Source organism: Phasianus colchicus, chromosome Z (genome assembly GCF_987193195.1).
Source record: "Phasianus colchicus chromosome Z, bPhaCol1.hap1.1, whole genome shotgun sequence".
Classification (NCBI taxonomy): domain Eukaryota; kingdom Metazoa; phylum Chordata; class Aves; order Galliformes; family Phasianidae; genus Phasianus; species Phasianus colchicus.
The window spans coordinates 53,234,340-53,248,544 of NC_143476.1; positions in this window are offsets into that span (position 1 = coordinate 53,234,340).

Here is a 14,205-nt window from a genome sequence, read left to right on the forward strand (position 1 = left end):
AGTCAGAGTCACAAACTATAAGGAAACTGAAAAGTATCGGGATTAAAACTCCAAATATTAGACATACAGATCAAGCATTTGTTTTCCTTTAAGCTAAATGGACTCCCAAAAATTACTCTAAAAACATATTGTTTTGGCCCACCAGAGGGAGCCCATAATATTTCACGAATGAAAAAGGAACACACTGGCAATTACGTAGAAAAATAAATGAAAATTACTTGTGGAGCACATATATGCGTGTTTGTATTTATTTATTTGCTATGCATTGCCTCGCATGGCTAAAATCCTAGCATTTGTGTCAGATAATAATTAGAACAGTAATAAGTGCATTTCCATGAAATGACACCAGGGACAGATATGAACCATTTTATATTTTAGTAAAAATTAGAGAACAATAGAATGTTGAAATGGAAGATTTTTATTTATGCCTATATAGAATGTAATTATAATTTTGGATATACTAACATTTTACCTCTACTCAATAACAAGAAAGGAGCAGCTCCTGAGCAAAATGCTATTTTATTTTAACAGAACAGACGTGTGGATAAGGACGTGGAAAAAATCTAGCTGAAATATGTCCCCCACAGAGATCAGATGGGAAAATGTGGGAGACTCAGAACAAAGGCAGTGAAATGTTGCCTGTGACTCTATGTTTAAAGTTACTCTCCTAGGTTGTTCCTAGTAACGCCACTGCTGAAACCTACCCTTTCTCCAGGCATATTTTCTTTTCCATGATTGTATCTTAATAATATCTTTATCATCCTTTTGCATACACAGAGGATGTTAACAGCAACATATTTATATTAAAATAAGGCTAACTTGGGATTTCTACTTTTGGACATGTATTTTATTTTGCAGTTATTATTACTTAACCATTTCCAAAATCCAAAAGTATCCCTTTCATTTTTTGTCACCTATTTGTCCTTCCACTGAGGACGGACTTAGAAATTCTCTATCTCTTTCATGATTTGATGAATTGCTGGGGCAATCCCAGCTATTTATACAAACTAGAGGAAGATCTCCTTTAGAGCAGCCCTGCGGAGAAGGACTTGGGGATCCTGGTGGGTGAGAAGCTGGACATGAACCAGCAGTGGCACTTGCAGACAGAAGGCCAACTGAACTGAAAAGGCTGCATTAAAAAAGGGGGGGGCAGCAGGGAGGGGAGGTGATTGTCATCCTCTACTCAGCTCTTGTGAAGCCCCATCTGGGACCTGAAACCCCTAACACAAAACAGACGCAGAGTTCTTGGAGCAGGCCCAAAGGAGGGCCACAAAGATAATCAGAGGGCTGGAGCACCTCTCCTATGAGGAAAGGTTGAAAGAACTGGGCTTGTTTAGCTTGCAGAAGAGAAGGTTCTGGGGAGACCTCATTGTGGCCTCCTAGTACTTGAAAAGAGCATGTAAAGAGGAGGGGGAATTACTGTTTGCGACGGTTGATAGTGATAGGATAAGGAAGAATGGTTTTAAACTGAGACAGAGAAGGTTTAGGTTAGATATTAGGAGGAAGTTTTTCACTCAGAGGGTAGTGACACACTGGAACAGGCTGCCCAGAGAAGTTGTGGATGTCCCATCCTTAGAGGTATTCAAGGCCAGTCTGGATGTGGCTGTGGGCAGCATGGTCCAGTGGTTGGTGACCCTGCACATGGCAGGGGTGTTGAAACTAGATGATCACTGTGGTCTTTTTCAACCCAGGACATTCTATGGTTCTGTAATTCTGTGAATAAGCTTTCCAACAGTTTTAAACAGCCTACACTTTTTTACTAAAAGTACTGACATTTCTTTCTATAACCTTTCTATAATCTTAAATAAGATTAAGTTTGATTCTAATCACTTCTAATCACTTCTAATCCCTGCAAAATTCTACCATTAACTAATGTATGAAGATCTTTATCATTTTTTCCCCATAACAAACTTCACCCCAACTTAGGATGCCAGCTTTCAGGGTAGCAAGGACATTACAGTTTTGAAGCTTATTCCTTCCCCATTACCTTTGCATTTACTTTGTATGCATATCTAAATGAGAAAGTTGGAAAAAAAAAATCCAAAGAAACTTTGAAAATATTTACTGAAAAAAAATTTAGTTCTCTTATGCCAAGTATATATTAAATTGGACTAAATTAACACATCTTGGTTCTAACCACTGCCTTTAGTAATTCACAGATAAGCAATTTTGTTTTCTTACAGGTTTTAAGCTTTTGCTCACAATTTTGTTCTGTCATGGTTTTGGTTTTTTTTTTTTATTTGATTTTCAATATTCCACATCAAAACATCATTTACTGGAATTAAAGTGTTAATGCTCTAATTCTACGTACCTATCCCTATACATTACGGAAGTCATGGGATCTGACCCTTCCGGGTGGGGTGGTCTCTTACTGCCTGGCAGTGGGTGCTGGAGGGTGTTTTCCTAGCTGTTCCAAGCTTTTTCAACCCTGTCACGGGCATAAACTGATCTAGTTAATTCCGTGACATGTTCTCAGATTCACAAAATTAAAAACAAATCTCATAAACTATGTTCTACTAAGCTAAGTTCCAAAACTGGCTAACTCCAGTTATCTTTCCTTACTGGTAGGTTAAAGTCATCAATTGCATCTTTATAAGCTATAGCTGCTGAAGACAATTTGAAGAGCTCAAAAAGTTAAAAAACAGATTTAAATTCTTGTCAAATAATTAGTTGTTATTGTCAGATAATCTCTCAGAATATATGTTCTGCACCAACTCATCATGAAAATTAAATAATTTAAATAACATTCCTTATTCAAAAATTTTTCTCATTATCACAAATTTCTGATTTGTTTGCTAATGATTTCAAAGCTCTTAGAGTACATCATCCCCAGCAAAATTTTTAGGTAACACTAGACTTTGTGCACCATTAGCTAGTCATCAAGTCTTTTATTAAACAAATATGAAGCAGATGTAGCCCTCAGAATTTGATTACTTATAAACCCCTTCAAATCCAAACTTGCTTACAGAGTCTCCCTATAGTTTTACTCAATTGATTAACTCCAACTTGTTTATCACTAAACCACTCATTTAATTTAACAATCCACTAAAGAAAGCCTCAGTTAAAATGCATCTTGTGTCCCCTTCTTGGATCTTAAATAATTACCCATGTCTGCTATGTCTACTAATCTCTTTCTTAATGAAGATCTTTAGCCCTTAATAATTTAAGAGAATGTCAGGATGAGTCTTAATAAGAGAGGAATCTTTTAAAAGGAATAAACAGTAGTAAATGTTAAGATAGTGGAAAATGAACAGCACTATTCTGTTATCAGTCATCAAAATCAAGGTTGAAATATGCCAGAAAGAAGATGATTTAAGGCAAGATCTAATAAAGCATTTGGTGCCACAACAGATAGTTTTTTCTGAAGTTGAATGTAGACTGCTGAAACTGGCTTACACGCTGCTCTGCTGAGTATCATGAAATTTCATATGAGGTGACTGGCGCCCAGACTGGATCTAATCTAATTGACTCACACCTAGCCATCCTAATTTGGTGGCTTAAAATGGGATTCATAATAGCCTCGTTTCAAAGATCTTAACTGATCATGGTGAGAGTGCATGCCTGGAGAGTACTTACAGAGAGGCCTGACTGGAGTCATGCAGAGAAATAGCTGTTTCTTTGTAATGATCTGACTTAGGCTGCTCAGTGTGTCAAGAGAAAAGCAACTCCAAATACGTGCAGAGTGCACATTTCTATGCATTTTTCTAGGCACCTGGACTATTGCTAAGAAAGAATAAGAATTTGGATGTAAATTCTTTGCACCTGTGCAAGCATTTGTAGCACTGTATTCCACTGATATCCAGGATTAAACATATACAGTATCCTGTTATTTGTTTGTTTCTGCATTCAGACAAGGAGTTCAACAGAGATGTAAAGAAAAAAAAAAAAAAAGTTAATTTATTTTTTAGCACATTTATTTAATAGCAGAGATTTGTTCCTCACTAATTCCTTGAAAATTTTACTTTGACCAGACAGAAATTCTCACTGACTTCTCCATTTCTTTAACTGAATAAATTCTTTGTGTAAACACTTCAAATAATCATCCCAAATAATTTGTCTCATTTGCTAGGGCTCCATTATGATCAATACTTCCATCTTACACTTAGTAAATACAAACATCACTGTTTGTGTAATGCCCTTCAAAGGATCAGGTGCAAGTAGTCCTGCTCAACTTTGCATCTTCTATCAGAAAAAGCCTAGTACATGGAATGAACAGAATATTTTTCTGAAGGCCCTAGAGTAGGAGAGGGATTCTTAATGCAATCTTAAGCTGGAGTGAAGACTTGCAAGATCACAATGGACTAGAAGTAGTAGGAACCATTTTAGTAACTGTAGAAATTAGTGCAGGCCATTCCTAGCAATACCATCTAGTTGGATTAGTATTCATGGTAAGTTGAAGCAGTTTGTGCTTTGTTATATTGCCAGAAAAAGGAGTAAAAATGTGACCCAGTGGATATCTTGCAGACATTATTACAAAGCTCCACCGTTTTATCTTTGACCAGATACCACATATTGTAGATAGTCTCAGTGCTCTGTGCTTTTAAGACGTTAAATGTTTGCTATGCTGAACAGTGTAGCAGCTATGACATTGAGGACATGGTGAAATAGTGAAAGCTCTAGGCAGCCCTACAACAGATAGGATCACCTCTTTGAATCCTTATAGCTGCAACCACAGTTCTAGGAGACAGAAGCAGAAGGCTGTAAAGGTATATGGAAGACTATTATATCAGTCTATCCTTGACCTTTTGCAGTTTTTAAATAGGTAGATGCAACTAAAGCAGCTTGAGTTTTTGCATAAGTAGACAAAGGTAATCCAGTTGTGAAACGTAAAGTTCTAGAAAATTCCTGAGAATATCTTTCATTGAAAGTATTAAACAAACAAACAAACAAACAAACAACAACAACAACAAAAAACACAAGGTTTTGGAGACCAGGAGGAAGAGCTCTCCATTGAATTTATGATTAAGAAATGATAGAAAGAAAAGAGTAAGAAAAGATAGTCAACTTTCAGTATAGAGGCAAGTTACCAGAAAAGTCCAACAGATAAATGTTTCCTAAGAACTTTGATCACTGTATGCATAAATGAAACTTGGGAAAGTGAAACTTAGTAAAACAAATTGGTAATAGTAGTCAACACTTTATAGAACAAAATCTGAAGTTATTAAGAGTTGCTTTGAAGTTTTGTAACAAAGAGTAACATGGTAAAATAGATAAAATAATGTTGTGCTAAAATAATAATAAAGGACTGTCAATTGTCTACAGGCTAGTTTGGCCCAGTTCCATGACTAGCAAGGCTGGGGAACACATGTAACCACACAATAGGAAAGGGAAAAGGGAAAAAGGGAGAAAAGGGTAGGGAGAAGGGCTTAAAAACAAAATAGTGGCTCCACGGAAACAAACTATTTTACTAAATAAGATATCAGAAGGTAGTATAACACAATATAATACAATATAATATAATTGAAGCTAATATATCAAATAAAATGAGAGCATCCAAAAACCGAAGGCCTAAATCTAATGCTGAAAGTGAGATGTCTAGTTGGGACAAGCAGAAAGGCAAAAGAAAGGGACATCTCATGATCTGCGAACAGTTTTATCTTTCCCTCTAAGTGGAAAACAGACACAGAACAATGCAAATTCCTCAGGGGTATGTCATACTTCTTTTTTTCTGAGAACCAGGTACCCGGAAATATTAATACTCCTTGGAACTGGAGTATTAATTCTTTAACTTCCAGTGCACTGCATGATGTTATGATGTGAAATGCTGATAACAAAAAATCTTAAAGCCATGACTGAAACAAAGAAAAAAATATCCATTAAATTAAATAATATTGGAAGAAAAAAATGGATATGACACCAACCTGGCAGACAGTGTTGATCTGCTTGAGGAAAGGAAGGCCCTACAGAGGGATCTAGATAGGCTGGACTGCTGGACAGAGGCCAACGGGATGAACTTCAACAAGACTAAGTGCTGGGTCCTGCTCTTTGGCCATAACAACCCCAGGCAACACTACAGGTTTGGGGAAGAGTGGCTGGAAGACTGTGTAGAGGAAACATACCTAGGGGTACTGGTTAGTTCTTAGTTGAATATAGCCAGTAGTGTGGACAGTTGGCCAAGAAGGTCGATGGCATAATGTCTTGTATTCGAAATAGCATTGCCAACAGAAGCAGGGAAATTATCATTCCTCTGTACTCAGCCCTGGTGAGGCTACACCTCAAGTACCATGCTAACTTTTGTACTCCTCAATACAAGAAAGGCACTGAGGCCATGCAGCATGTTCAGGGAAGGGCAACAAAGCTGGTGAGGGGTCTGGAGATCAAGCCTTATGAGGAGCAGCTGAGAGAGTTGGATTACTTTGTCTGGAGAATAGGAGGCTCAAGGGTGGACTTATTACTTTCCACAACTATCTGAATGGAGGTTGTGGTGAAGTAACTTTCTCCTATGTAATTAGCAATAGGACTAGAGGGAATGGCCTGGAGTTGTGCCAGGGAAGATTCAGGTTGGACATTAGGAAGTAATTCTTCTCCAAGAGAATGATCAGGCACTGGAAATGGCTGCCTAGTAAGGTGGTTGAGTCACCATCCTTAGAGACGTTCAAGAGAAGTTTCATTGTTGTACAGACAGGGTTTAGTGGGAAATATTGGTGATGGGTGAACGGTTGGACTGGTTTATTATAGAGGTGTTGTCCAACCTTGACAATTCTATGATTCTATGATTTCCAATTAGTGGAAAACACTGTAAAACGCTGACCAGAATTAAGGGAATGAAAACTGTTGGGAAAGGAATAGCATTTGAAACAAGTAGTTTATGGTGCATAAACCCTTTGTGACACAACATTTTCAGCAATGTGTACTGCTTTGGTGTACCTATCTCAGAAAAGGTAAAACAGAATATAGAGCAAGAAGACAAGAAAGTTGATCAGGAATATATAGTGGTTTCTGTGGAAAGATAAACTAAAAGACTTTTCAGTCTAGGAAAGAGATGGCTAGTAGTAATATTAGAGGGAATGGCCTGAAGTTGCACCAGAAGAGTTTCAGGATGTTAGGAAAAACTTCTTCTCTGAAAGAGTAATTAGGCACTGGAACAGGCTGCCCAGAGTGATGGCTGAGTCACCGTCCCCCGGGTGTTCAAGAAATGTTTAGATCCTGTACTAAGGGACATGATGTAGAGGGGAAATGTTGGTGATAGGTGAACGGTTGGACTGATTGATCTCAGAGGTCATTTCCCTCTTTGGTGATGGTGATTCTATGGTTCTGTGATTCTATGGCTAAGAATATGACAGCAGTTTTTAATGACATGAAGAAAATAAATAGGTATGGCTATTCACAATATCACATACACACAGCTTTGAAGGAAACAAACAATGTTAGAAATCAGTTGGTTGAAAAGAAGAGGAAACTTTTTTTTTTTTTTTAATAAAAGATATTTAAATTGTAGTACATATTGAAACAATCTCATTAATAGCAGAGCAATCAGGGGTAAAAAAAAAAAAAAAAAAAAAAAAAAAAAAAAAAAAAAAAAAAAGAATTGTAAGAACCCTGTGAATACCTGAGTCAGTGAAGAAAATGGGTAGAGGTTCTCCAAACAACAAACAGAAATGCCAGTAGAGCTCACAGACACACAGACTATGGTGCAGCCCATGAAGGACATGATGTAACAGCAGGAAACTACTGTGAGAAGAGAGGAGTGGCAGAGAGGAGCCATTACAAACTGACTCTAACCCCCTTCTCCATGCAGTGCACAGGACTAGGGGGTAGGAGTTGGAAACTCAAGAGTGAAGTTGAGGCTGAGAAGAAGGCAGGGTTTTTTTGGTTTTTATTTTCATTTCTCATCCAACTATATTTTAATTGGTAATAAATTAAATGATTTTTCCTAAGTTGACTCTGTTTTGCCCATTACAGTAACTTGTTAGTGATCTCTCTTTTCTACCTTATTTTTTCCCCTTCCACTCTCTTATTAAGGAGGGCATAGAGTATGAGGCTGGGTGGACATCTAGTGGCCAACAAATCTCAGCCCAACAGAATGTTCTGTCAAGTTTTCAAAAAAAAAATTCAGCTAATAAATAAATAAATAAATAAAAAATTGTAAACTTGCGAAAACTGAATAGTTATATGTATTACCAGTTTCCTTTCCTTATCTCTAAGTAACCTCTACATGCCATATAAGAGAGGAATGGGAAAACAGTCTAATTGAACATCCAATGTCATTCAGTGAAGCAATCATTAGGTCAATTATCTCAGCCCCACAATATGGAAAATGTAAAACTGACTATGATGTTTTATGCAATCTGAACTTAGAAATGTATCTACTAGAATTTCTGGTGTTTAGGGATAATTCAAAAAGGAAATACCAGCAATGCATTCAGAACTGACTGTGATGAAGATTAGGTGACACAAGATGACAGTCATACATAAAACTGCTGGAAAGACATGTGTTACATCCTCAGATTGGTCCTGCTAAAGGATGAGACGTCCTGCCTCAAGCTCATGTTTTTAAGTGAAGGCATTTCTTCTCACTACCCTGTTTTTTTGCATGGAACAAGGAAGTGTTGTGCTGCCACATTCAGCTTGTCCAGAAAGATAAGATGGCACTGAGAGTCCAGACAGTGGAGGAAACTGAGATACTGCTTAGAAAATCATCTAAGTGAAATGCAATGAAATTCTCTTTCTTTTAGTAAAAAGCATAAGACTCCTGACATTCATACATAACTTCAATAACTCATCCACAACTACTTCAAAGAAGGGAGAAAATAAATCAGTAAGGAAATAGATTTCAATGTCAAGCACTAAAGGGATAATTATAAACAATAACGAAGACTTTTTTAATTATGAAAAATACCATGACAGTATGCTTTTAAATTATATATAATGGAAAACAAGGTGAGTCACATAATCATACACCTTTTGACACATAATGATCATCAGCAATCTTCATCCTGCCCCCATGTCAAGAATGCATAAAGGGGGGCAGGCTCCTTGAAGTACATGAACATGAATTGAATCTAGGAATCTAGTACTCTGAAAATCCTTATGCGCTCACCCATAAGAACTGCATTTTTGAAACTAGTCAACTTATTGTAAAACAAGTGCTGGTTAAGATACTATAAAATATTCACTGAATATCTCTTAATATATTTAAACAACTAGCATAGGATATTAAAGGTCTTGCAGATAGACTACTTCCAATAAAACTTAAAATCCTTACTGAATTTTTGGAATTTAACCTGAGGGAACTGGTGCACAATGTGTTGTTGCAACTAGTTAGATACCCTATAAATACAGCTGAAATATAATTAACTGTGTCTGAAGCCAGAACGTTAGCTGTGGATTTTTTGTTTGTCTGTCTTTACAACTAAAACATGGTATACATTTCAATAAACACTAATGAGACATTTGCTTTCAGCAAAAACACATGAATTCTGGTCCCATATTTATGTCTGTGATATATGAGTATTTATAATCTGACTTGGCTTTTCCATTCTGTTTAGATTATTCTGCTGAACGTATAGTGTACTCCCAAGGTTCAGATCTAAAAATTGAAATTTGCCTTCACAATTTGAATTTAAAATCCAAACTAGTGATTTGTACAGCACAAGCTGGAAACACACCAGGTTGGTAATGCAACTGATTCTTTAAATTTCTGTCTCTTTTTTTAGTTGGACCCAGAATGAGAATGTTTCAGACTCCAAAGCAAATATATGCAATAAATGACTACACTTCTTTGCAACATGCACAGGAAATCAGTAGAAAATAACAGGAGACTAAATAGATCTCTGCTTTGTATTTGTCAGGCACATGGTTTATTGTGTAAAATTAGCAAAATAATGCACTTCATTGTGAGGGATGCAAGCCAACTCACACTGGATGGAGGGGAAGATATTTTCACCTTTTTCTCTTTCCTGATATCTTAATTTACAATGACTGACATTTTTATAGATAAAAGCCTCAGGAAAAGACAGTCAGCAATATTTTACCACCACCACTTTTCCATCTCATAAGAACTAAAAAAAGTTCTGACTTGCCCTTTAAAAGAACCACTTGGTGATTTCACCCTCTTCGGAGGAGGCTATGCCTTATCTCAGCCATATAGTGAATGGAGATCCTATGAGCAGTGTGGGTATGATGGTCATAACCTTATATTACTACCTGCTTAGAAGTTATAATTATTAAAGTCTGCTTTAATGGAGAGAAAGAGATTAAATTAATGATAACTTAAATTATAGGTATTCTCTTTCTTTTCCTTTTTCTGCATCCATGCTAAAAGGTAAAATAAATCTCCTGTACTAGATACAGCTGTTGGAAATAAGCATAAATGCTAAATAAAGTTACTTTTCTTGATATAAAACATGGTCTTGGAAGAGGAAAAAAAAAAAAACAAGGTGAAACAAAGGACAAAAAAGCATCTTGCAAAATCTTTTTAAAATAATGTTACTAAGGACAGATATTAATGAATTTAGAACCTTATCAATGTCAAAGTCTGAGAAACCAATTTTAAGAAAAAGACACTGTCAATACAGAAGAAACATTAAGCAAAAGAGTGTTATAAGGTGAAAGTCAAGGGATTCTGGTAAGCACTGCTTCTAAAATGAAATCACACCTATACCTGTGAACTGAAATGTATCTTAACGAGATTGCCAGAGTTTGGACAGAAACATAGGATCTTGCAATATAAGATATATTACTGCTGGTAAAGAAGTTACATTCAGAGAGTCAGACTGATCCAAAAGCTTACAGAGACTTCACAACAGGTTCATGAGATCAGTGGTACAAACAGTAGTGAACAGTTTCTCCACAAATGAGAAAAGATCTTTATCAAAAGAAAAATATGACTACTTCTTATGAACTTTAACTTCTGGAACTCGAAAAATGAATTTTACAAAAGATTTTCCTAAGAAACGGTCACATCAATGTCATTGTCCTTTTAAAGCCTAACTTCATTTACTGTGTCTTACCTCCTCCTTTTCTGGAAGCCTACTTTACAGATATTGTCCTAGCCTGCCTTCCTTCAACCTTTCTCCACCTGCTCCAATTACTCTTTATCAAGAATGCAATTTACAGCAATCAAACTGAAAAATGAGTCAAATTTGCTTACTGTATTGTACTCACATGTGTAAAAGAAATTATGCTATTTCAGTTCTCATTATGTATTAACATCAAGGAGTGCGATTTTAAATTCTGCTCTTTTTTTTTCTTTTTTACCATATGACTGTCAGAAAAGGCTTTTTTGATGGTTTGGGTTTTTTGTTTTGTTTTCTTGTTTTTTGTTCTTTTTTTTTTTTTTTTTCTGCTACATCTTACAAAATGATCTAAACAAATAAAAAGATGATAATTTCTCACCCTGTATCTATTTAAAGAAATGATTCTGGCACAATATTTTAGCAACTATTTTCATCCTTTGGGTAGGAATAATATAAATAAAGAACATACAGTATTCCAACCACACATCATTGCCAGAACTATCAGGCTTTATTCCAGAGTAAAACCAGACAGAGTAGTGCTGGGAACAAATTATTTATACCCATTTTATTATCACTATTTTATAAATGCTAACATAACTTTTATCAGTGTCTAAATAATTTAGAATCCTAAATCCTAATTCCAAAATCACTTTAAAGTGAGTCCTATAGGGAGATGTAAGAATTGAAACAAAAATTTATCTCAGTATGTACCTATCAAAATAAATATCATGAAAATAAGATAAATGTACATTTAACTCTCTTAACTGAATATTTAATATATTAACTAAATTATGAAAATACAATAGTTTTTCAGGTATGAAATCTAAAAGATTATGCAATTTATTTGAATGCTGTATATACCCTGTTCATTTTTTTTTATTATTATTTTAGGGATTGTCCTACTCAGGAGAATGTAGTTTTAATGCCTCCCAGAATGGTCAGCTGCAATGATTATTAGAATTTTGAGCATCTCTATAGTCCTACAGTATACAAATCCTATTCAGACTTCTGCAAAATCACTGAATCACTGGCCACAAGGATTTTGCGTGAATATGCATTCACAAATATTCACAAAAAAAGCATCTGGTTCAAGTTAGGTCTGCAAGCCTTAAGTCAAATTAAAAGGTCCTGTGCACTTGGACCTCCATCCTTGCGGAAGCCAGCTTAACAACAAGGAGGAAAATTTCTAGTGGAGCAAAAAATCAGACAGAGGTCACCAGATTATCTTCCTGTAGGATTCCCTCAGTGATGTACAGTCTTTTATAACTTGGCTTTTAGGAATGTAAAAATGTGATTGGGGGAGCAAAAATGAGGAGAGAATTCTTCCAAACAAACAGGACTCCATTCCATGACTTTTCTTCAGTATTAACTTCTCATTTACTATGAAGTTAGTTATGTGCTTAATATAAATATTGCTTCAGGATTTCAGAGCAGATAAGGCTGGCACTGGAGAACAGTGCAGGAGAGAAGCACAGGTATCCCAGAGACATTTTACTTTGTGAATAATGATGATGATAATTAATAATTATTCTGTGCCATTGGAGAATTCCACCAATTGGTAATCTCCTGCTTTAGTATTCCTAATATTTTATTTCTGCTTTTGCTAACTATGAGGTAGAATGTTAATGGAAATGTGGATGAATTATATTTTAATAATTACAGCTGTAATCACATGAAATCTTATATGGCTAACCTTTAATTACAATACTAGATGATGTAGAAAACTGGTTGTAGTCAAAAACATAAGTTAAAGTGGGAAATCATTTTTCAGTACCAAAATCATTCCATATCTTCTGTCTTATCTGCTTTAGGACTGGTATGGCTCATCCCAAGTATCTCAGGAACTCATCTTTGCAGGGATATAAATATCTTCATCAGCATATTTAAATAAAAAATCAAAATCATTTATATTTATTTTTTATCCACTTTATCTCATTTCTAAAGCAGCTACAGTTTTGTTCCTATAGAAGATTACTTAGAAATTGATTTTTTTTCCTTAGAAAATTGTAATATACATTGCAAGTCTGCTATATAAATACCACAGTAAGATTTTGTTGTCTGTATTTATTAAAACTGTCTTGGCAACTTTAAAATACTTGCTATAAACTGGCTGTGTCATGCAGTTTATTTAGGAAAGTTATCCAGTCCTTACTGCAACACATGGCTCACTCGTTGTGATTGTGTCCATTGAAGACTGCTAGTTAAGTGATGTAATTAAACAGGAAGGAGTGCAAGTCAGGAAAAGACTGAAAAATTAGAAAAACAAAAGTACCAGTGACCTCATAATTGAAATTTAGAGCATTAGATAAGACTGAATGGATGGAAATTTTGAAAGCAGTGGCACTTTCACAAAGCAATTTATGTAAGCCATTTAAAAAAATGTAAGTGTTTTTAATCTTGCTGTTACCCTCACTCACAGTGCCTCATTTGGAGGCAACTCTTTATTTTTATCCTGGAGATCATGCTGAAATAAACTGCCAAACATCCCTTACACCTCCATGCCATCTAATTATAGCCTGTAACACTCCAGAATGCTGACAGTGCAGAGCTATTGACTCTTGACACTCTCTAAAGCACTTAATTATCTTTTCACACAAGCCCCTTTCAGACCTGTCAACGTCTTCATATTGTTTATGAAAAAAGTTACATATTAAGATTTCAGGACTTAAGCACCTGAAGTCAAACTTGTACATATACATGGGCCATTAAAGGAAGAATTTTATAAATGACAAGAGGAGAGCTAAAACAATTTTTCTTTATAAACTTATCGGACAATAAGGAAGAAAAATCTGAATTTTCATGCAGATTGCTAGTATAAACTGAGATAATTTGAGGATTTTTATTAATTTGAAGAAAGATTAAGGAGGCAAAAACACCAACTGGTAGGCAGTTATTTCCTCTTCTTACACTGTGATGTTAGGCCTTGTACTTTGAACTTGGTCTCATTCTGTGGAAGAGCATATTTAAACATTTCAGGCAAGAGGGGAAAAGAAGTTTTTTCAAGATAACTTTTGTTGGTTAGAACTCTACCAAGTACTACTGGAAAAAAAAAAAAAAAAAAAAAAAAAAAAAAAGATTCCTTGTTTGAAGAATAGACTGAAGAATAGACTGAAGTATTTGTGGGTAATACACTACGAATGACTGAAGTGATTTTAAATATTTTGGGAATTTTTCTATCTAAACTTCTGGAGATTACTTGTTATGTGTTATTGGGAAACAAAACATCTAAGCTTTCAAGGGAGATTCA